At 40.1% G+C, this 7,320-nt stretch overlaps 1 long non-coding RNA gene across 1 annotated transcript in view; it reads right to left on the reverse strand.

Annotated features, from left to right (window-relative positions):
* Nucleotides 1-1,300: 1,300 nt before the first annotated feature.
* LOC308059759 overlaps nucleotides 1,301-7,320 on the reverse strand; it is a 31,008-nt gene continuing 24,988 nt past the window's right edge. The window contains exon 2 of the long non-coding RNA XR_013926392.1: nucleotides 1,301-7,265. This is a non-coding gene — a long non-coding RNA (uncharacterized lncRNA). The remainder of the gene's footprint in view (nucleotides 7,266-7,320) is intronic.

Consider the following 7,320-nt stretch of genomic DNA (forward strand, 5'->3'; position numbering starts at 1 on the left):
CACTTCTACCATAGCATGATCTAATCCCACTCTCTTGCCTGCCCATTAAAAACAGAAAGGTAAAGAATAATTGCTTTCACAAAAAAATAAAAACAAAAGGAATATGCCACATAACAGAACATTAATTATAAGATCCATTTATTTTAATAAAATTACTTTCAAAAGCACTTACCACTATCACCCCATCTTAATCCAGCACTGCCTATTGTCAGTATTCATACTGTTACTGGTCTAATTTAAATAGTAAATTTTGTAGAGCAGAAAATTTTCTGCTTATGTAGCTATGTGAATAAATATCACATACTTCTGCTATACTGAGGGCTAGCCTGTGCTTGATCCTACAAACACCTGAAGAGAGAGGGATAAAAGGCCAGTCTGCTATCATGAATCTCTGAATTCTGTGTGAAATGCTTTTCTTTGGGGTTTTTCCTGACATAGCACAAGCTCCTAGGTAAAAGAAGAGACCTGGCTAATTACCATATGATTGATTACTTAATGCTATGTAATGAGTTATCACAGTTTTTAGTGTTTCTTCATGTAATAATCAGATGATTTTGTGAGGCATCAGCCAATGCGATGCCACTGCAAGAGCTGGTAGAGTATAAGACCCTGCAGTTCTGCAAAGACCAAACTATTTTTCAGGATTTTCAAAATGTCAGTGTCCACAAATCTACTATATTTACACAATGTTTTCATAAAAATGAGTACTAAACAAAAAAATACAGCCACGATTTAAAATAACAAAATGCAACAGCAGAGAAACTGCTGGTTTATCTCACATGCAGGATGGGCCATACGCTTATCAGTGCGGGTTACCTTAATGCTTTCACCGTACCTGTGCTGACCGTTGTGCTGGGGGTTCAGTGTGAGAAGGCTAGCTCATAAGGATTTTATCAAGCAGCTGCAAAGTCCTGCTTGGCTGCACAAAGGACACAGATAGTGAAGATTCCAAAAGGTACTTAAATCCCTGTTTCCCAAAACTGACTGGAAGGATTGCCTCACCTATCTCAGAGGTCACGGTCCCATCTTCAGGTGGCAGGTTGTAGAGCTTGGCTGACCAAGCAGGCATGACACCATTCCTGCTGGCCTCAGCATTTTGATGGGTACCTGACTCCCCAGGTCCCTTGAAGGCAGGATATACAGGAAAACAGCCTTCTACAACTTCACTTTCAGTTCTCCCTGTGTTGAGGTGTAAAGAAATTGCCTTGCAATGAAAAATGTCAATCTTCTGAAAATAACATGGGGGAAGGGTGTGGGTTTTCTTTTTCTTTTTTTTTTTTTCTTTTTTTTTTTTAATCTTCCTGATGATCTCCAAGGTAAACAATCAATCAATACTTCTCTTGGAACTAAAAAACCTTTTTTCGTCAGTTCTATTTTTAAATTCTTATATGACTTTCAAAAATGTGGTTTATCTTCCTAAGGCAGCAACTTGCTTTTGAAAACTACCTGAAATCAAGAGAATGCACCCAGCTAGCCACTTCTCTGATACTGGCAAATTAACGTACTAGAACACATGAAAGAAGAAAACGTGGTAGATCAATTTTTTGCTCCCATTTCTGTGCTTGCTAAAGCAATTGAAGTAAAACATCTATTAATCTTTAAAAAACATTGAATTTAATTACCCTGACTAATGTGAGCTTGTACCAAATGTTACAGATATGTTTTCCTTCATACAGTACAGAATGTTCTTCTTATTTTAAGTTTGTGTAACTAAACTCAAGTCCTTTGAGTAATTTCCTAGCTAATTTCCACTGTCAATTGGCATGAAAGCAGCTTCTCTGTAGTCATCCAATCACCTAGTTCAGTTTTCTTCACCCAAACAAGTACATGAAATGCAGTAGTTTGATGTTTCTCTTTGAAAGTCCAACAGAAGTACAGAGTAATTTGGATCAGCTTCCATGAGATCACTACAGTTTTTATTAGAAACTTTGCAAAATGCGCTCTTCCTCACTATCTGGATCTGACTTACCTTGTTGTTTTTCAGTTGATCTAGATTGGCTGGGGAAGGGTTGTAGAACACAATACTTGTATTCTGATAAGGTGTTGCAGGGTTGAGCCATAGGCAACTTGAGCTCTCATGTCCAGTAACAGGTTGTAACAGGTGAGAATAGATCATCTTTGTTCCTACGTTGCCTGCAGCGGAGCTCCAGCAAGCCAGACTGGCTACTGCTTCTGCCACCAAGAGTTGACTGGTAAGTACTGAGGGGCAACTAGTTCTGAAGAGGTGCTTTGTGCAAGGACATCATCATTCAGAAACAGTAGTCTCCATCCTGACCCTTCCTGTTCCTCTGTCAACAGTGACAAAATGAGCCTAGTCTCCCAGGGCCCTCCCGGGACCCTCCTATTCCCTCAAATCCCCATTGTGGAGCAGAGTAAATGAGGCTGGACTGCAAAGCAAAAACAACAGCTGTTTCCTGTCAGAAGAAGTAGAACAGAATGTTTTCTACTATTCAAGTTCTCAAGCAAAAAAAAAGAAAAAAAAAATTGCAAGGGTGTAGGAGAAAAAATTGAAGAATATTCAAACCCAGCGGTTACAGAATGCAGGAAAAAAGAAGAGGATAAAAACATAAATCACTTTGCACAGATAAGCATGAATATGCGAATCATTAAACTTTTTTGAAGTGAAGATGCAGTCAAAGTGGAAGGGATAAAGATTGTTGTTGCTTTATAATCTTGGCCCAATGGTACCGAGTCCAACTGGGATTCTGAGACTGTCCTATGGAGGGTCGACACATTTTTCTTCTTAAAGAACATGAAAGTCCTTTTAATCCAGTGCTGAGATATGGAATGCAAAATGTTAATGAAGTCCCTTGTTCATTAAACTTATCTTTGATCCAGTCTGAATTATGATTATTCTCTAACAACCATCGCAAACCACAAAACAGAAAAGAAGTCGAATATTGCTGTTAGCTCCCTCTCCATACTAAGAAGTGATCACTACTACTCATTACAAAGAAAATCCACATTGCCAAGAAAAGTCTAAAATTCTTTATTCATTATCTCCTGGACACTTACCTGTTTGCTAATGTACATCCATTAGCTTTCTTTCAGCAATAAGCTTCCTTGCCCGCTCAGTGAAGCAGTATGATTTTATAGTGTTTCTATCTTCCATTTTGCGTTTGATTTTTTTTTTTAATGGGCTCAATGGACCATTCTTAATTGCAGCTCAAAATTGTTGATTATGGCTCACATACATTCTGAAAGTAATACTAAACTCTGGTTCAGCATTGCTGGATTCAGGCACACAAATAGCTTGAAATAGAGTCACAGAAAAGGGAGAAGATTCTCCTTCTCAAAAATGCTGTGGTAATCTGCCAAGAACCACTATAGGTACAAATAAACCTGATAGGAAATAAATACAGTTAAAAATGGTAGGAAAGATTGATTCAAACTTCTTCAAGAAAAGTGCATGACAGCCACAAAAGGAAAAGCATTCATTAGAATGAAAAGGAACTACTTCATGTATGAGTGAGAAGTTTTTGTTCAAGCAGCAATCACTCCTCACAACTATGTGCCATTTCCAGGAGAACATGACCGCTCAAGACAGAAACAGCACCTGGACAAGGAAACAGTATATAGAGAAGAAATCTTCAGCCTGGAAAAACAAAATCAAAGAAGGATGTGCTAGAGGTCTACAAACCCATAATTTAAAAAGCAGGGGCAACAAGTAAAATGTCCAGAGGACAGGTCCCAGAAAAAGGAGGCAATTTTTTAATGATATGTAGTTCAACTTCAGAACTCATTGTGTCAGAGTACTGTGTACAGGAAAGTTTCCGTTCAATGAACTTTTAGATACATGTTTGGGTGGAAAAAAATCCACAAGCAGTGGAAAAGACATTCTAGCTCAAGTGCCTAAGTCATGGGTGCCTGGAAGTTCAGCAGGCATACCCAGGGGAACACACTTGGGCTTTGCTCTTTCTCTATTGCCTGTTGGTTGCGGTTAAAGCCAGAGTACTTGGCTAGGTGGACCTCTGGTCTGAATCAGTGAGGCCATTCTTGCACTCAAATGACTTCATGCACTTTATTCTTCAACGAACTAAATGCTTACCTTCCTGTCCGTTGCTCAGACCTCTTATTTTCTACAAGTTTTATCATTGTGTAACTGTCAAAACATAGGATTAACCCATTTTCCACATTATATAGATAAAAAAATGGATGTTCAGTTTTGTGTTTTATGAAGAGGAAGACCTAGCTGCACAATTCAAAATAGATATCAGGTAGCTTTTAAAAATTTAAATCCATTGGTGGAACAAGTAAGATCCCAGGATTTCTAAAAATACACTTAGTTTCTTTGGTGGATTGGCAACTGAAGGATTTTCACATATTAAGGAGGCACAGATTAATTAATTGGCATGCAGGAAAGGGAGATTATAAGCACCAACCACAGCTAGGATAAGGGACACACAGACAAGAGTCGGGAATGCTACACCATTACTACAGCCATGGTCAGGATTTTGGAGGCCATAAGCACACTTCCATGCAGAGCAAGCCCCCAGCCACACAGCAAGAAACTGTATCTAAAAAGAGGCTTCACACCCCTTGCTCAGTGAGCAAGGCCAGTGAGATCCATGGCAATGTCACAGGAAAATACTGCACAACAGCAAACCAGCTGCACAGGCATGACACCGTAATACGTAGACGGCATTTTCCCAGCATCCAGACAGCCGGAGCAGTTCAGCATCCAAGCAGTAGATAACCGGAGTTGGGCCTGGGGGAAGAAATGTGATGTTCCATGTGCTTTTCATACAGGAGAACATCATGCAATGGTCATACTGCATGAGACAGTTTGCAGTGTTTTCACTGGCTGCTACTGGGGGTCCTCTCAACCTGGAGGACTGAAGCCCCTGCCTGAAGTGTAGTTTTGTATACCACATCCATACACACATGAGCACAATGTACTATCAGTACAATGACCCTGACAACATACTGTCAAGTCACTGAGATGGAAAGTCTGATTGCAGACTGCACAAATAATCAAGGAGGAGGAAAATAATGTAAAAAAAAAAAACACTTCTGACCCTACACAGAGACCTGTTAGCTTATGAAAGTCCAGTTTTCTTCTGAAAGTATTAAAGGAGGAGGAAAAAGAAGATAAAAATCTGAAATAACAGGGCAGAATTAGAGAAAATCTGAAATCTAGCACCTACAAAAGTTAGAAAAATGAATAATAACAGCATAGATATGGAAAAATAAAATAAAAAATGGAGAAAAAAGTGGGCATTAAAAATATACAGCAGAGAAGAAGAATGAAGATAATCCATCACTCTTTCCTGACCCAAAAGACAGCACAAAATTATTATACCAGATGTCTTGAAATATTTAGCTTCTCACTGTTACACCTTTGCTTCTTTTCATATTTACATGGAAATATAAAGATACTTCAGCATAAAGTCCTGATTTAAATGACCACACTTACTTGCTTGCCATTAACATTTTGCACTGTTGATATCCTGTTACTAGCTTCTTAGGCAAAATGTAATGTCTCAGCAGTGCCAGGTACGCACGGTGCTATGAGTTAGTGACTGATTAGGCCTTTAAATGTACATTAGAAAGGACCAGCGTAATTTTCAGAAGAAATATCAGTCTCTGATGTATGAAAGGACTCAGTTAACAACTTTAGAGATACATTTTGATGTAATAATTTTCTGCCTCTACAGGAAGTTGACTTTTACTTTGATAATTTTGCTAAGAGACTTTTCCACACTGCCTAAACTTGCTGAGATTTTACTTCCCATTAGTTGCCACAGTGCAGCCAAACTTTTTTTCCACCTGACAAAAAAGAGATTGGAGATGACCACATTCCCATATCTCGGGCAAGATCCTGATGGTAGCAAAAATGCCATAAAGGGTTTCACCTCACGGCTTTGTCCCAGACCTCAGGCATCCTTAGGCTGCCGCCACACTGTGGGACCAGCATGAGCTCTGGGCAGACCCTGCCTGCGCCTCGCAAGGAGCCTGGCCTGAGCGCACTTGCTCCTGCCTCCATGCTCAGGGACCCCAACAGCCGTGTGCATGCACAGCCACACACAGGCAGCGTCACTGCTATAACAGCTGACAGTAACACACATGCAGCTTGCAATAAATATGTGGGCAGCACGCAGAGTGGCCCTTTCATATAGGGGCATATGCTAAAGTCAACTGGCACTGGCATCCAGTTTGTTCAATAATTACATTAACTAAATAAAAACAAGTCCTACATTGTGATAAGGATAATCCCAGAGACAATGAACTAAAAACCATTAATGACAACTTGTTAAAAAACCCACCTGACTGCTCTCATACTTTATGTAAAACTTCTCTTTGTCCTCCAGTTTAGGCCTCATACTATGGGCTTCGCCATGACAATGTGTTTCTTATTTTTTTTAAGCAAAACATTGGAAGCTGAAAGAAAAAGCAAAGAAAGCTTTTAAAGAACTCAGAAGCATTCAGTAGTGCTCTTTATTCTTATAATGCCTACACTGAACAAAAAATAATGTGCTTTAAATTATAGCATGAATGAAAGAAGTGCCTCCACTTACAAAAATAAATAGCTGTTGCAATACTTCTGGCTTTTAAGTTTGCGAAAGTCAGATGCTTTTGGTTTCTAGAGAAATGAACCTTTCTCTTCATTGTTGGGCACAATCATCCAAAATTATGCTCTCAGCATAGGGCCAGCTTACAATAAGACCTCACTTGAACATACTAATGCAGTCTGTCAAGCTGCTGAGGTGGGGTACACCTTCCAAACAAACCTTTCCAGCACTTGGGTAGAAACAGAAGTTGCTTAAGGTTTGACTGTGCTCCTTTCCTTTCCATAGAAACATCCCATGACATGCAAGCTGGCAGCAGGGCCAGGTAAAACTGCTCGATTAGTTTTGCCACCAGGAGACTGCTCTTCAAAGAGGGAATTGCTACTGGTCAGTTGAAGTGGTCGTGTAGGTGCTTTGCGTCATTGGGCTGGTCATTGTAGAGCAAGTATTAAGGAAACCCAGCTACCAAAGGCTAACGGGGTTTTAAATTGCTGCAGGATGTCAGCCTGCTGTGGGCTAACAGTCCCCACCCAGGTGCAATTTTACTAGATGAGCTGAAAGGGCTCTAACCCCCTCCCTAGGAGCACTGTTTAGAGAACATGATACAAAAGCTGTCATTGCCCACAGCTGCCGCCCTTCATCCTGACTGCAGCTGGCCTCATCCACCCCGCGGCTGTCATGAATGCAATTTCAGTTATTGCTACCAGTTGCTATTTAAGTCTAAGATCCAAAGGCCAAGTCCAATACAGGCAAGAACTAACAATCTTATAACCCACCTTAGGCAAATAATGAGTCCCTGCACTAATTTTCC

This window comes from Falco punctatus (genome assembly GCF_963210335.1).
Source record: "Falco punctatus genome assembly, chromosome: 2".
NCBI lineage: Eukaryota > Metazoa > Chordata > Aves > Falconiformes > Falconidae > Falco > Falco punctatus.